General features: G+C 35.0%; 1 long non-coding RNA gene across 1 annotated transcript; it reads left to right on the plus strand.

Annotated features, from left to right (window-relative positions):
- Positions 1–15368: 15368 nt before the first annotated feature.
- On the plus strand, positions 15369–18069 carry LOC149479237 (uncharacterized). The gene is made up of 2 exons (XR_016317271.1): positions 15369–17236; positions 17575–18069. It is a non-coding gene; the product is annotated as an uncharacterized LOC149479237 (long non-coding RNA).
- Positions 18070–18322: the final 253 nt, after the last annotated feature.

Below are 18322 nucleotides of genomic sequence, written 5' to 3' on the forward strand. Positions count from 1 at the left end.
TTTATATTTAAGCTAAGAGCAGGTGTTATTTTTTACAAAAATGTTACCAAGTCAAGCGAGTATCTTTTTTACGAATACTAAGTAAATATTTTTAATTAGGTTATATGTGTTATAAGGTAGTTTAAAAATCATGTATTATTGATAATTTTTCATTAGGTTAAACGAGGCATAAGAAACGACTACTAGGGTAGAGTCGAAGCTTGGTAAGGTAATCTCTATTAAACATAACCGCATCAAAATCTGTTGCTCGGTTGCGTAGTTTTATACTACGTAGTGATGATATTACTTCTCAGTTCTCATATAGTTATTATATTATCAAACCTTGGCTATTTTATGTAAATACATGAAACACGTGTCTTTGATTTTCTGCGAACACTGGTAAAGCTTTTTAACAAACACTTTAAGAGTTCCTGGTAAACGATGAGGCCCTTTGTTCTTTTTATTTCTAGAAGATTCGAGACGTCTTCGTATAAGTACAGACTTAAGCAATAAATACAAAGAAAATAAAGAAATTTTTATACTGAAAAGCACTTACAAGGATTACTTCCGTTTCTCATCAGAACTCTACCTCGTTATTCGTAAAAGTATATTTATTTTTCATAACCTCTAGTTTTGAAACGATGGAAAATATTGTCTGTGTTAACCGACTTAAAAAAAGGAGAAGGTTGGTTCAAATGGACTATATTTTTTTGGATTTGTTACCTCAGAGCTTTCGACTGGGTGAATTTGATAATTGTTTTTTTTTTATTATTTTAAAGCTGGTCCTTGCCATGTGGTACCCACTATTGCACGCCTCATAAGCGAAGCGTTGAGGTGGGTACTACTGTCACTTCGCGCAAAACATCTGATTTTTCAAACTTAAAATGTTTTTACTTAAAATACTTTTACAACTTTATGTATCATACATTGCACTTGTAAGATAATACATACACACACATATTAAGAAAAAACACTATTTTTAACGTTCATGATATTTTTGATGTAATTTTTGTTATTTAAACTAGTTAAAAAACAGTTTAAAAAAGTTCTGTCTTGGACGTCCGTGTGTCTGTATGTGCGGATCCTTTTTCTTGTTAACACGATAGCGACCGAAATACTTTACTAATCGAGTCTTTTTTTTTCTCTTACGCTTGAGTATGCTCAGGAATAGAACCCTTTCATTTTTCAGGGTCTGATTCGATGTGGTTTAATTGTTATTAAATAAACAAAAAAAATAATTAAAAATATTTATTAAAAAAAAATTATGAGGCGTGCACTTTTGGATTTTCCAAATTATTTAGTTATTTACATTTAATTCAATTTGTGTGAGTACTGCGTGTCTGAGTACCTATAATTGTATTATTTTATACGAAGTAAGGAACTTCGTATTTATAATTTAATCTTCCATATCCAACCCTAGCAATATATAACATCAAATATATCTAGAAAGTAATTTTAAAATGTCTGAAGTTGAACGAAGTCGTGATTGAATCAAGTCGCGCTTTATTCAATCAAAACTTGTTCCCGTTTGTTATTCCCTGTTTTATCTATTTACATCGCTATTTCAGGTTTGCATAATTATTTAACATTATTTTATATTCATGTCCCGGGAGATTTAGGTTTTTTTTTTTTTAAGCTATTGCATAGCTTCTATCGTGGGCCTTGAGCGCGGGGACCGAATCTAGAAATTCCGTAACGAAAAAACCTCACGCACCCCACTCCGACGGGCGCGGAGGTGTGGCTTGAAGGCATGCTATGCAATAGCTTTACCGCGGCAGTCCCCGAGTGCCACACGTCTTTTTTTTTGTAAAAGCGGGAAAAGGAACATGGGAAGTTACTGCTGAAGTTCATGTAGGTCATCAATTAAATCAATTAAACCATATTATACCTAATGGCTGAATCTATACTATAATATTATAAAGCTGAAGAGTTTGTTTGTTTGAACGCGCTCATCTCGGGAACTATTGGTCCGATTTGAAAAATTATTTCGGTATTAAATAGCCAATTTATATTATCATGCTAAAACCAACAGGAGCGGAGCACTGCGGGTAAAACCGCGGAGCACAGCTAGTATAATTATATCAATTAAAAAAAGTCGTAAAATTTTACATTAATTAAATATAAGTAAAAAATAAAGGGAAATTTCTTGTTATTTTCACCTAATCTTCTTATGACCAAAATTTACCGAGTCTACCTGTACTTTTCAATTCTCATCTGCACTCAGTTGGACAGCTTACAAGTGACGGCATAGTGATGAATCTTATTATTTTTTGCTCTTCTTTCGTACTAGATATGTCCCGTGGTGGTTCATTTGACCCATATTTTTTTCATATGCGGGCTTGTAGTCTAGTTAAACTTCAAACGTAATAAACTTTTCTTTTTTCACTAATTGAAAAATTTTCCTCAGAAGGGTGAGCAAGCTATATTAAGCTACATATTCTTATTTTATTTTTCGAATTAACAGTCAATTTAATAATAATAAATTAATTATAATTTATGTATAGTCTATGGTCTATATCAACTGCAATAATTTGCATACATGAAAATGGTGATCATTTTTATAAGTATGTATAATATTCTTTCAATCCTTAAGACTGTGTATAAAAAAATGAAAATTTTGATATCATGTTAGTGTTATCCTAATATCGCTTATACTTTTGCTTTCCATTTTTAGGGTTCCGTAGCCAAAATGGCAAAAACGGAACCCTTATAGTTTCGTCATGTCCGTCTGTCCGTCTGTCCGTCTGTCCGTCTGTCACAGCCGATTTACTCGGAAACTATAAGTACTACAGTGATGAAATTTGATGGGAATATGTGTTGTATGAACCGCTACAAAAATATGACACTAAATAGTAAAAAAAAGAATTGGGGGTGGGGCCCCCCATACATGTAACTGAGGGATGAAATTTTTTTTTTCGATGTACATACCCGTGTGGGGTATCAATGGAAAGGTCTTTTAAAATGATATAAAGTTTTCTAAAAAACATTTTTCTTAAAGTGAACGGTTTTTGAGATATCAGCTCTCAAAGTCGTAAAAAGTATGTCCCCCCCCCTCTATTTTTATAACTACGGGGTATAAAATTCTAAAAAAAATAGAGGTGATGCATGCTAATTAACTCTTTCAACGATTTTTGGTTTGATCAAAGTATCTCTTATAGTTTTTGAGATAGGTTGATTTAACTGTAATTTATTATATTTGCTGCTACGGAACCCTTTGTGCGCGAGCCCGACTCGCACTTGGCCGGTTTTTATTTATTCACAAACATATCCACACATATTTCAGTAGTATCCATTTTATGTCACAATAATATAGGTAACTAAAAGTAAACATAAAGTAAATACAAAGAGCGTTCATAAATTAATAAGCCTAGCCTACAATTAAAAAACAATTTTAGTACAAGGAAAACCCATCGTGTGGTAACGAATCGCGTGGAGCCACGAGAAACGAGGGCAGTCGCTTGTGACAAGTTTGACACGAGTCGAAGCGAGGAAATAGACTTCGTGGCCCAAGTGTAGAGCTTAGGCGGGAGCGGAAATGTTGTCATATAAAATGATTTATGTTAGTAGAGTCTAGATCACAGTCTAGATAGATTAGTTGTTGCCAGTTGTCAGTAAAAAAACAAAATTAGGTGAAATAAATCAAGTTTCCTGTATCGAAGTGTCTAGTCGTCCGCTAAACGGATGAATAAAATAAATTAGTCGTCCGATTACCGGATGAATAAAATAATTTAATCGTCCGATTACCGGATGAATAAAATAATTTAATCGACCGATTATTCGGATTACTAGATAACCTTTTAACACTAAAGCTAGTTGGGTTGGACTAAAGCAAAGGGGGCGCAGAACTTAGAAAATTTTTGATGGAGTTGGTGTCATTATAACCCCTTTTTATTATTGTTTTATCGTAAAGAATACGCTAATATAAGCATGTTTTATAGGAACAACTTTTCTCTAAAATAAAAAATGGCCGAGATATTCGCCCTCAATTCGTTAGGTTAGGTTTAGGTTAGGTTAGCCTTTAGGTTAGGTTAGGTTAGGTTTCTTAAAAAAAACTACACAGAAATAGGAGCCCCGCGAAGCGGGGCTCCGTCGACGCGCAAAAAAAATCAAGTTTAGGTTAGGTTAGCCGTTAGGTTTGGTTAGGTTTCTTAAAAAAAAAACTACACAGAAATAGGAGCCCCGCGAAGCGGGGCTCCGTCGACGCGCAAAAAAAAAATCAAATACCTACGTGTGCCCTCCTCCCCCCTCTCCTCCCCCCACAAAAAACCTATAATACGTGCGGCAGTTCTCTAAAGAAACCCCGATAACCTAACTATATAGATAAATAGATGTTATCGGACGATTAAATTATTTTATTCATCCGGTAATCGGACGACTAATTTATTTTATTCATCCGTTTAGCGGACGACTAGCTCTGTCCAACATACGCTCCTGTTAATTGAGTTGAAATTTAAATTTATTTATTTATTTTATTTATTACATTTTACTGTGCTACACATATTTCTATTATTACTTAAAACTCATAGCTAGCGGCGCTCCTGTCGTAAAATACGAGATAAAAGAAAAGTGGCATTAAACAAATATTTTCTATAATTAAAATATTATCAAAGAAAGAACAAGATATCCATCCTTTTAAGGTCAAGTAAATATAATATATGATCAAACGAACTTCAGAGTGAAGTTCGATCATTATTATATGAATCGCTTCATTCGAAGATATTATTTACTATGTAGTTCCCTTTTTCAATGCTAGCAACCACGCACGCCTTTAGATTTTTTTTTTTTTTTTTTTTTAATTGAGGGTATTACGACCTGACAAGTATTTGCTCGCTTTGAACGATATTCATTATTTTTAGAGTCTGTAATCTTACAAAACTTTGGGTTAGGGTGTGGTGGGTGTTAATATCTTCGAATGAAGCGATTCATATAATAATGATCGAACTTCACTCTGAAGTTCGTTTGATCATATATTATATTTCATCGCTTCATTCTTCAGATATTATTTACTATGTAGATGTTAAGAGATAAAAGTTTTGTAAGAACCATTTTGGGTGCAAGTTTAGAATAAAACGTAAACATCAATATTATTAATTTTGTTTTATAAATTAACGAAAATATAATTAAATACTATTTCTGTAAAATCGATTATGCAAATTCGTTCTCATTAAATACATTAAGTTTATGCAAAGGTTTTGGAATGTTTTGTCCAACCAGCAGTTTTACGTATATTATACACCACTAGCAGAGGCAGCAGAAGTTGAAGCGTGTCTTGTGCTATGTGAATTAAATATTGAAATGTTGACACTACTTTTCGATAACACATTTTTGATCCAACAACTTATTGTTTGAGTTGTGGCAGGTTTATTCGGTTTTGTAAAAGTAAGTAATAATCTATTTTCCTCATCCTTCCTAAAATGTTTTGTGACATAGATATAATCAGACAGTGCAGTAGCGGGGCAAATACTTAAATATTTTGTTTGAAATATGGAAGTTTAAGAAAAGGTTGATCTCTACCTGGAGCCGAAGTTTTTACGAGGTCTGTAATGAAAAATTTAGCTTCACTGCCTGAGAAATAAATATTATTAATATTTATAAGAGATAACGTCTGCACTCGCTGTGCTGTACACAGCGCTAATAAAATTACTAATTTTTTATTCAATTGTTCCGAATTTACGTTTCTATTAGGAAACCAGCTTAAGATATGGTTCAAAACTAATTGTGGGTCCCAAGAATAATTGTATTTAGGCATTCATCTGACCCGATATTATTTCCTAATAGTTATTAAAGATAGGCAGACGTGTGAGTTTAAAGTACCATACGAAGCCCCTTTGTTAAACTCTTCTGTTATAAATGATATGACAGCCGCTACTGTACTCTCAAAATTGGAAATATTCCAATTTAGACAAAACTGCCACCATAATTGATATGTTACGACTTACGTTATATCATGGACTTATATTGCTTCTTAGTGTTACTCGAAAGCGATGCCAACATTAGTTAGATAGCTTCCGATGGGATGTATCTCCGTAGGAAGGCTTCACTGAGAGCCTCGCTGCAGCCAGCGTAAGATGTGAGTGCAGTGGGCGCGACAGGTGACTGGGATGAGAATGCGTTAGATTCGTATCTGTTTTCAAATATATAATTTTTGATGATATTAGCTCTCTGACGAGAGGGAACCATGGCTGCGAAGGCCACCACGGAAGAACTTGTATCCCACACGCTTCATCATTAACTATTTTTTGTAAACATCTCAAAATAAAAGTAAATGGGGAAATGCGTAAAAATTTATATTATTCTAATTTATGGTGAATGCGTCGACACATGACGCATCAGGGTCGAGATGCCACGACACTTACTTTCTGCATTTAGTATTGTACCTAATGCTCTTCCAAATTTTTTGATATGTTTCATTGCATAAACTCCATTCGATATCCGGATTTATTCTTCTTGGCTGTGTCAGTGTCGACGTTATTTTTACTATTAATACCTATAAGACGCGAACCACCATATGTTTCGATGCTCGCATCATTGCCACAGTTACTTTGTTAGTTTGTTAAGGTGGAGAAATTGTATGCCACCCATTTTATTTATGTTACTCACTGCAGTTTTGTTATCAATTCGTAATAATATTGCACAATTAGAATAGGTGTTTGCGAATGTTTATAAAGTTAAAAATGCAGCTCTAAGTAATTTATGAGATAGATTATTTCACATTCTTTCCATGAACCATGCACTCGTTTATTATTGCAAAAGTCACCCCAACCTGTCTTTGAGACATTTGAAAGAATATCTAATGTAAATTTTGGAGATTTCATAAAATTTGTTTTATATGTATTGTGACCACCAATTTAATTCACCCAGAATATAACTTGATAACTGAACTTTGGAATCATAATTATTGTTATGTTGATTTAAAAATAAAGACACTAACGACACGAATTCTCGGATTGTGCAAATAGGTACCTAATTTTGAAAATTTATTAATTAAATGTGCAATGTTATTACGTTTATCATCAGGCAAAGAAAGTTAGGTTACATGAATAATATATAACCCCAAGGAATTTACATTTTTGACTTGGAACCAATGAAGTTTTTTCAATAGTGATTACAAAGCCTAGACAAGATAATAGTTTTATTGTCTCTTTTAAATTATTTAGGCATTCAGTATAATTTTTACCTGTACATAAAATATCGTCGAGGTAAATGACAGACTTAGAACCTCGGCTTAAGAATGCTATAACTTCCTTCATTAATTTAGTAAACACTCTTAGCGCAATAGAAAGACCATAGGGCATAGCTTTAAACTCTTTAAGTTATGCTATTACCTTTGTTATTTATGAAAAATTTGCGAAATACCGGCTCAATTGGCATTAAAAGGTAAGCTTCTTTAAGGTCTATTGTAGCCCATGAAACATTTTCGGGAATAAGTTTCGACGCCTTCCTATGATCTTCGATTTTTAAAGTGACATTTTTGATATAAATTTATTAAAATTAAGTATGAATTTTTTACCGCCGTTTGATTTATGTGCTAAAAATATATTTGGGATATATTTGCCCTTTACTGGGTTACAAACATGAATATCTCCCAAGTCTATAAGGTTATTTATTGCCACAGGCATGTCAGCTTTATATTGCCCCGACCAAAATTAAGTACGCACTGAATTTTGAAAAACTTCATAAAAAAATGGTAAATCCACACCGTCTTTAACCCATTTAAGAACGGTTGTATTATTAGTAATTTTACGCCAATAATCGTAAAATAACGTAACTAAATCTTTATTGTTATTTTGGTGCACAATCTTAGCTCGAGCTGGTCATCTTTGGCTACGAAGAGGGGATTGGTCTTTGTATGTCCCTCTTGTAACCTCCTCGCCCCCCCCTGTTTGACTGAAAGCGAGAAGGTGTCTGCCAGTTTCCCTGGAAACTATTGCGAGATGTGTGTGCTGTATGAGCATGTGAACTATAAGGTTTTGGTGTAATAACCTTCGAAGCTTTTATTTTATCCGATACATTGTCTCCAAACAATGTATTATCCCTTTCAGAATGATCGACAACTTGCAAAAAAGTTTTGTCTAAACAAGGCCTAATAAACTTTTTTCTTGATTCCGTTTGTCGATGATGGAGGTCCGAGAATATGCGACATATACACTTATAAACTTATTGGCCTCCATCTTATATTTCTTACTACGAACTAAGAACTTGTTCATACTACGTAAATAGGGGGTTATTATTAACGCCTCTTATAACGGCCCCCAATTATTGCCAATGCAAATTAACCATTTTCTTATCCCAGAATTTACCGGATTCAGGGGTAGCAGCCTGAATCTCCGAAATTTACGTAGGAGCCTGGAGTAATACGCAATTTTCGGGAATCTAATAAGTTTTTAGAAAACTTTCTTAAGGATGGGCAACCATATTTTGGCGAGACTTTCGTGAAATTTTTCACCATATTCTGGAATCACATCATTAGCTTCGCCCAATGCTGCTAAGATATCAGGTTCTAAGTCGACAGGCTCCGATTGAGGGGCCGTGGTATCAACCGTTACTGGTTCATTTGCTTGAAGCGCAGCTGGATCCGTCGCATTATACATAATTCCCGGCAAAGAATTTGTCGGTGGACCGTTTCTAGGATATCTGGATCCGGTAACAAAAAATTTTTGCTATCGAGGGTACTTATAAAATTATGATTTAGGGTTATTTTATTTTTTAACATAAGTTGATATTCAACTAACAAACCATCGTGCTATTATCTCGAATAGCCTCCTGGTAAGCTGGTAATTATTAACAATTACTAATTATATATTATGTACCAATAAACATTTATAATTTTCCAATAAAAATACCATTGTGATATCATCGCGGATATCCTCCCGGCTTTTATTTTTATTTTTTATTCTATTAAAAATTTTCGATTTTAACCTTCGTGATGCTATCTCGAACATCCTCCCGGTATAAATATGTATATCAATACATTAATGATATTTAAGTATGTACTCGAAAGTAAAAAATTACCTAACCTTTGTGATGCCATCGCGGACATCCTCCCGGCATAAATTGAATAATATGTAAATATTATTTCACTTCTAGAAGTCATGAACTATTAAATTACCTTTGTGATGCTATCTCGAACATCCTCCCGGTATAAATATGTATTTCAATACATTAATAATACTTAAGTATGTACTCTAAAGTAAAAAATTACATAACCTTTGTGATGCCATCGCGGACATCCTCCCGGCATAAAGTAATATGTAAATACATATTATTTCACTTCTAGAAATCATGAGCTATTAAATTACCTTTGTGATGCCATCTCGGACAACCTCCCGGTATAAACGAAAAATATTTGAATATTTTTCAACGCTTCAATTTCGTAAGTTATAAGAAACTTTCATTCGTCGTATTACAGATCGAAATAAAGACACTTTAAAACTCCAAAGTACTTACTTGTGTCGTCTTCGGATTCCGAAGATGATATTATAGGTTTTATGTTTCTTTAACTTCCTAATCTTCACACTATAATCAATTTTCTCCTTCGAATTTCTCTTCAACATGACGAAACTTGCACTTATTTGAGACGTCCGTATGTTGCGGCGCACGAAAAAGGAATGAATATCGTTCAAAGCGAGCAAATACTTGTCAGGTCGTAATACCCTCAATTAAAAAAAAAAAAAAAAAAAAATCTAAAGGCGTGCGTGGTTGCTAGCATTGAAAAAGGGAACTACATAGTAAATAATATCTGAAGAATGAAGCGATGAAATATAATTAAAATCAACCAAAAAACATCGCTTCTCGTTTATAAATTCAACCACGAAGCCATAAGCGCCCCAGTTGTGATTGCGAACATCGAACTTGAATGTAACTTGATAGAAATTTCTTTTTAAACTTCAATAGAAAGCTCTTTTTGTCGAAAAGGGCAAATAGTTCACGAGTTATTGAACAAATGCGTGACTGAATGCAGGAAATATGAACTCTATTTCAAACTTGAATAAAACCTTTTTACCTGAAATGTCAGATATTACAGAATTGTATTGAGGGTGCTTTTTTAAAAGAAACTACCCATTCGCTTTAATTTTATATATGTCCTGGTTTAATCGGGATAAACTCTTTCAGGTTTGAAATATTTGCCTGCCTGTCAAAAAATAAACTAACGTAATACAATACGATACAATACAATACAAAATATTTTATTTAACACACACATTATACATACAGAAGAAGTTAACATATTACGTATACCATGTTAAATAGGCGGCCTTATCGCTTTTAAGCAATCTCTGCCGGGTAACTTTTGGATAGGATTTCCAGAATTACACGAATACTAACATCGAACGAATATCGATTTATATTTAAACCAAGCCACTATCATATTACCAACCTACGTCAATTTAAAATCACATTCAATTATGTCTCCCTGTAACAAGGTTGTTTACATAAAATGTTCATAGGAGCACTAGGTACTGGAAACATAAATAACTCAATTACTCTGCACTCAGAGCTGTATCAAAGCGGATGTACTCTCCAAGAGGACCTTAATTAGGTTTCCTCTTCCTATGTAATAAAACGCGATGTTAGAAATATTATTTTACAAGTAATGTAGGTACTTTAGTCAATATGAGAGTTCGTAGGACGGTTTTAGATTTCCGTTGGAGTTAGATTATTCTTTATTACTTATTCAACAACGAATATATGCTACGTGCTTACATCTCCAAGTGTTATGCAAAGACCTTTCAAATAACATTTTTATTAATAAATACACCACCTTGTGTAATAAATTAAGTTGCCTAGTAAATAAATTAAGCCTGAAATAGGTACCTGATTACAACACTGTGTAGTCATTAAAAACTAACAAGTAACTAAGTAACTCTGGTATACAAATTCTAAAATTTGTTTTGAACATGTGACTTATACATAATTACCAAAAACATATATTATTAAAAATGTGGTATGAAAATATAGCTATTTTTAATCAAAATGAAACAGCAGTCAGCACTTGGTTATTTCCTGTATAAACGTTAAACGCAGAATACGAAAATATTCACGCCTACATAATCTTATATATAAAATTCTCATGTCACAATGTTAGTCTGCATACTCCTCCGAAACGGGTGGACCGATTCTCATGAATTTTTCTGTGCATATCGGGTAAGTCTGAGAATCGGCCAACATCTATTTTTTATATGTACCACGGGCGAAGCCGGGGCGGGCCGCTAGTAATATATATGTTGCGTTAAACGACGTTTGCTTTGAATAATATGGGAGGCGCGCACGAATAAATTGCAGAACATTTTTATCACAAAAATGTACCACATCAATTTGAACCAAAAGATAAAACACAAATGTTACCTGATGTTTTTGTACAAAGATTTATAAATAGGGAAGGTAGTACTATCACTTATTTTTATAACAGACTAGCTGCGCTCCGCGGTTTCACCCGCGTGGCTCCGCTTTTGTTGGTCTTAGCGTGATGATATATAGCATATTATAGCCTTCATCGATAAATAGGTCTTGAGATTAGCATGTTCAAACAAACAAACAAGCACCTCAGCTTTATAATATTTTTATTTTATTTTATCCATACTAATATTATAAATGCGAAAGTAACTCTGTCTGTCTGACTGTTACTCAATCACGCCTTAACTACTGAACCAATTTGCATGAAATTTGGTATAGATATATTTTGATACTCGAGAAAGGACATAGGATAGGTTTTATCCCGGAAATCCCACGGGAACGGGAACTATGCGGGTTTTTCTTTAACTGCGCGGGCGATGCCGCGGGTGGAAAGCTAGTAACAAATATATCAAATTTCAGTATCAAATTATTTGATACTAGAACCTACAGTTTATAGCACCGATTCTAATAGCCAGTATTTCAATAAAAACTTCTGGATAGATTCAATGACATCTAATGTGTAGGTACAACTATTCTTAAAAAAGTGTTAAATAAGGTAGGTAGGTACTTATGTCCTCTTTTATCAGCAAGTGGTGGAACTTCCCGTAAAAATCATAAAGTTCCTTTAATAATAGACGTTAGTCAATCATCATTTCAAATTATAAACAAAATAGCTTATCCAGAAATCTATATATGATTGGAGTCAGAAGCATAGGAGAGTAAAGCATATAACTACTTTAAGCGATAAAGCTCAGCTGAAGCCTCTATAATACTAATATTTTCCATTTATGTAAAGTATGGCCCAGATCACAGAAAAGGCAGGTGAAAAGGCACTTCAATAAAGTTCGTACAAAAGACAGGATGGGTGTTATCGACTATCAATCGTCTTCCCTTCCTATATTGTGTACATAAAGGAATTTAGGTCAATATAAGCCTTTTATTGGATGAAGAGTTTGACAGTCATGGTTGAAATCTTAATGTGCTAAAATTTCCATATATATAGGATAGGTAAAATTTTCATTTTAAGACCATCCTTTAATGTATATTTCACACAAGATTTTCAAATATGCATGTTGTGTTTTTATTTTTGGATCTTAGTTTTAGTCGAATCGTAACCACGTAGAAGGTGCAATTCGGCAAATATTGCCAAACTAAAGGGTTGAGAGGGCAATATACGTCATTTCTGTCCTCTAACTAGAATATAGATGGTAGATAAAACACTATAAAAACAGTATTATGTTTATCATAGATGTGTAGTTAGTATCTATACTGTATTTAACAATTAGCTATTTAGGTGCCTATGGAAGGAAAACTGATAGCAGAAAGATAGAGGTTAGTTAAGCTTCGTATCCAACCCTATATCATAGTAATACAATAAAATACATATGTCGGAGACGGTCAATAGCGCGGATGTAAAACGACTCTAAGCACGAGTTCCGGGAGGTGGCAGCACAGTGAAGTTGGCGGCTTACTTCATGCTTGTACCGGGTCGAGCCCGTGAAGGCTCGCCCTCGGGACGGCACTTCACATTCGAACATCGAAGAGTTCGGATCTTCCACTACTAGGAACTGTTAACCTTTTCTTTGCTAGTGTTTAATTTAAATGTGTAACGTAACGGTTATTAAAAGTGATTGTATTTAAAATGATGATTGTATTAAAATGACTGTATTGTAAAACTGACATGATTAAAAAGAGCAACTATAGAGTTTCTTGCCGGTTCTTCTCTGTAGATACTGCTTTCCGAATCGGTGGTAAATAAAGAAATGATTGAGTTTGAGGTGTTTCTTTGCTCGATTACCCAACGCAACGCCCACAGCTTGAAAATAGATTCACATTCTACACCATAGCTCCGACATCAGAATTGGGATCAAATCGAGCAAATGAGAAAACACGTGGCGATAACCTCGATACGATATACGATAACCTGATTAAAAGTCAAAGCGCCGCAACCACGTGGCACTTCGATCCAGTTTCGACGGGAACAGCAAAAAGTCGGAAGCCGTATCATCGAGAGCAGCGCCGTGTCATGTCGTGCACCGTGCCATCGCGTCGAGCATCCGGCTTCGAGCATCATGCGTCGAGCGTCGAGCATCATGCGTCGAGCGTCATGCGTTGCGCCATGTGGTGCATTACGCATCCATACTGAGCGCCGCGGCACCAAGTTGGGCTCCGCGACACCACGCCAGGCGCTGCGCATCCACGCCAGGCGCCACAATACCACGCCGGGCGTCGCGCTACCATCACTACCATCAACACGTCGAGCCTGAGATCACCGGAACCAGAGCGACGTGTCGACGTGTCGTGCAACTATCCTTCAATCTCATACAAAACCGGTCAGTAGATAACATTCCACTTTGAGTGTACAGTAAGATAAAGAAAGTAGGTTTTCAAAATGTAGTAACTTCAAGTAACTTATTCGAAAGAAAAAGAAATTTTTTGCCAAAAACATTAGTTACAAAATTTATTTTAAAATTAATTGAGGAAAATGGTCACAGCCTCGGCAAAATGCTGCACAAAAACAGCGCTGATTTACAGGTTGTACCAAATGTAACGATTAGATTTTGTTTAAAGTTGTAGCCTACAAGACCAGTGTATAGTTAAATCTTATTGCATTACATTAAACTCAACTTATTTACGCAGTGATGTTATTATTAGGTCGTGCGATATGGCTTTAAGGTTTTGTAGTTAGTTAAAACTTATTCCATTACATTCAGCCCATCTTAGTTACGCAGTGATAAATTATCAGTACCTAGGTCGTGTGACTTGTATTTCACTTATTCAGGGACGCGTTTACTTTAGTAGGTAATTCGTGTTATTTTAAAAATGCTTCGCGGCGTAAGTACTGCCTTCAAGATGAAATTAAGTAACGACTTGTTTTAATGTTTGCAACTTTGCGAATTAACGCTAACAAAGAAAACACATTAATTTGTACACTGCATCCAGATTCTTCAATCGAACGTAAACAATAAACATTCACTTGTCCGTGTATCAGAACAAAAACAGTATGCGAATTGCTTTTAAATTAGTTTCTTAACTACCCGCGTTAGTTTCTTGACTGCCCGCATTAATTTTTTTAAACTACCTGCGTTAGTTTTTATTTAGGCTATAACCCTTGACAAATAGCAATTAATTGCTACACAAAGACAGCCTTATTGCTATTCGATTAAAAACGAAAAGTAATGCGTTAACTAGTGCATTAGAGTTTTATAAACTTTTCGTAGGTTTTATTTAAGGTGATATTTGAGGTTAATTTCTTAAAATAATGTTGTGAACAATTCACAGTATGCAGTTTTTACAATATGCAGTTTTATGAAATGTTACAGATTTACTTTGATCGAATAAAAGGTAAATCGAGGCATTTAGTTTTGAATTTTTACTTGGAGAATTTATTAGGTCCTTATTTAGGCAGTTCATAATACAATGTCGCAGATAATTAGCGTGTTCAAATAAACAGCTGGCCTAAGATAAATGTTATGATTGGAATACGGGTCTAGATTTAGTTTGAGTACGTAACTTGATTGCTTTAAAATTATTTTAACTATCTCATCGACGTTTGGGTCCGTTTAATGTTAAGATATTAAGACTGTTGAAAATAATCTTAAGGTTAATAGCGCCTTTACAGTTTACATACTGTCGTCAGATAATGTCTGTTTAATTGCATAGAGAAAAGAAAAACCCATCCAGGTTTTCTGAAGGTTTTTGAAGTGAAACTTCTTTATCGGGGTTGAAAAAGAAAAATTCTTTCGTTACGCGTGACATTTTTCCGTTACGCACATCGGAGATATATGTGATGGTTACGCACCATTTTTTTTCTTATCCCTATCACGCGTGATTCGATATATTTCTGTAAAGTTGCATATAGTAAATTATTTTTTGAAAAATAAGGTCATAAAGAAGTTTCATTTCTTACGTGTGTACACGTACGCGTAGTACACGCACATATTTTTTGTTTTTTTTAGCTTCAAATAAGTCCTAAACGTGGAGTATTCGATAGTACCTAATCGATTTACATCGATAGTACCTAATCGATTTACATCGATGGTACCTAATCGATTTACATCGATAGTACCTAATCGATTTACATCGATAGTACCTAATCGATTTACATTGTGTGCATTTAATGTAATTTCTTGATAATAGTTTTTGTGACTAGCTGCAGTTTAACATCAACTGAATACATCAATTAGGTAGTTGTACAGTAGTTGTTGAGCAGTTCAATCTTAATACGTTGAAACTAAAATTTAGCTCAGCCCTTTTGCCGTTCGATATTAGATTAACAGATGAGTTTAAGCCTACACTTATTAATTGTTTTAAATTAAGTTTTCAAAAGCAAACATACCGTTAGGAAATTTAGCCACATGTAAATTTGCCGATAAAAAAGGGTTTTGAAGTGTTTCTCGCGATTTTTATTTGTAAGCAGATATGTTAACACATGATTACTTTAAATTCAAGTTGGTAAATATTTAGTTGAGAATAAGCTTTCACCACTTTGAGTGTTTTCTGCGGTTCAGTTACGAATTATTCGTTTTAAACTTTTTAAGATGTTATTTTTGTGCTGTTGTCACATTTGTTTGTCAATGATCATAACAACAAAATAAAACTGCTGTTAAAATTTGAGCAAGCTGCACAGGCTATCACTATGATAGACTTGGGAGGTATAATTCAGTAGAGTTGTAGTGGAGTATAGTTGTAGCATACTGATGGTTATGTTGTCTCGTACGTTGTGAAGTAAATGTGTGTTGCGTGAAATAATATTGTGATGGTAATGTAGTTCGTCGAAGGATTGTGGTGTTCTATCTGGCATGAAGTCCAGGATAGTAGATGTGTTCTGACCAGTCAGGAGGACTGGGGCAGTATGGTAACCCTGTAAGGCCAGTGTGGGCCGAGGCAGGATAGTAGCTATTTTGGTATCCCGAGATGAATTACCGTAGTAATGTAGTGTGAGAAATGGCGTACGAGGACGCATGATTGTCAGTATGGCTGTATAGGAGATAACTTGAGTTTATTAAAATGAAAAACGATTAAGAATATTGATTCTGTTGGATGAGTAATAGTTCAGTTCAGGTTTCACTTTTTTTTACTGTTGAGCTATTGAATCCTGTAAACACCAATAATCACTTTGAAAAGACAGATTTTGTTTATACTATGTTCGGGTAACTTCACCTTGTTAATATATTGAGGATGCCTGAGGGCCAAGTACCACTTGAAGTTGATTAGTGTTTGAAATTTGAGTTTGAGTTGAGTGGTAGCGATGAATCTTAGTTCGTTTGGTCAGAGAGTGCCAGTAGTCATTTCGTAGCCGTAGTCCGTTGAAATCGGTGTCTGCTATTAGGAGCTATGGCTGCTTATAGTAAACCGTGGATACGCGGTATTACCGTAGTCCGTTTGAAATCGGCGTCTGCTATTAGGAGTACAGATAGCTGCTTGTAGTAAACCGTGGATACGCGGTGGGCGAGTGACGCTGGCGGAGGTTGGGTCTTGTAGAGACCATTGGAATATGGGAGTCCGTGGGACTCGGCATTCGGAGGAATGCGTGTGGAACAAACATGAGGTTTGTTGTGGGGCTTAGTGAAAAGCCAGAGTTTGCATTCGGAGGAATGCGTGTGTGTTGTTGGGCTTAGTGAAAAGCCAGAGTTGGCATTCAGTGGAATGCGTGTGAGATGATGGGCTTAGTGAAAAGCCACAGGCCTCGGATAAGATTCATGCTCTAGTTTTTTGTGATACTTTAATAATGATCTGCTGATGACAATAGCAGTGAAAGTGGTATTTGGTTGCTTAAGCGCTATTTTCTTTTAGTAGTTAGTAGTTCATAAATTTAATCGAAATAATCAGGATTCAATGTTTCATTATTTTAATCAAAATGGTTAATTTCAAAGGGTTGAAGTTGGAAATTATTTTAGGATATTCAAATTTCTATAGGATTCTTTGCTATAGGACGTTTCTTGTACAAATTTCATGATTCTGTGTTCACAAGAAATATCCTGAAGGTATTGATTCCTTGTGTCCCCTGCGAATGTCGAAAACTGCTATCTTTTGATCGACTGTTATAACTTTTCAAAGCTTAACGGGACGATGGTATGCGATATGAATTTCAAAGGTCTTAATAGATAGACTGATAGACTTACGGACAACTAAGTGATCTTAAGGATTTAGTTTTTTTCAGTTTTGTGGTTTAAAAGCCTAAAAAATTAAATATCAGAGTTTAATTGTAAAAATTTGTCAGGATTGGCCGAAGAGCATGTACTGTGCGAGATGTTTTCTGTGTTACAGCACCCACAAACACGAGGACGTGTTCAGCGCAGGATGGCCGTGTCGGAGACGGTCAATAGCGCGGATGTAAAACGACTCTAAGCACGAGTTCCGGGAGGTGGCAGCACAGTGAAGTTGGCGGCTTACTTCATGCTTGTACCGGGTCGAGCCCGTGAAGGCTCGCCCTCGGGACGGCACTTCACATTCGAACATCGAAGAGTTCGGATCTTCCACTACTAGGAACTGTTAACCTTTTCTTTGCTAGTGTTTAATTTAAATGTGTAACGTAACGGTTATTAAAAGTGATTGTATTTAAAATGATGATTGTATTAAAATGACTGTATTGTAAAACTGACATGATTAAAAAGAGCAACTATAGAGTTTCTTGCCGGTTCTTCTCTGTAGATACTGCTTTCCGAATCGGTGGTAAATAAAGAAATGATTGAGTTTGAGGTGTTTCTTTGCTCGATTACCCAACGCAACGCCCACAGCTTGAAAATAGATTCACATTCTACACCATAGCTCCGACACATAAATATTTTTTTAAGAAGTTGTCGGGCCTAAAACGTCCCTTAATAAATTAATTTTACTAAATATAGACAGAAGAATGGATGGAATTTGTCTATATAGACAGATGGAATATCGGATAATATCTATTTTTTTTTGTTACGAAAATAATACTTGTACAACGTAGAGTCGA

The sequence above is a fragment of the Colias philodice genome, chromosome 20 (genome assembly GCF_061535455.1).
Source record: "Colias philodice isolate Cphi_HAF_F1 chromosome 20, ilColPhil1 Martin Lab GWU primary, whole genome shotgun sequence".
NCBI classification, from domain to species: Eukaryota; Metazoa; Arthropoda; class Insecta; order Lepidoptera; family Pieridae; genus Colias; species Colias philodice.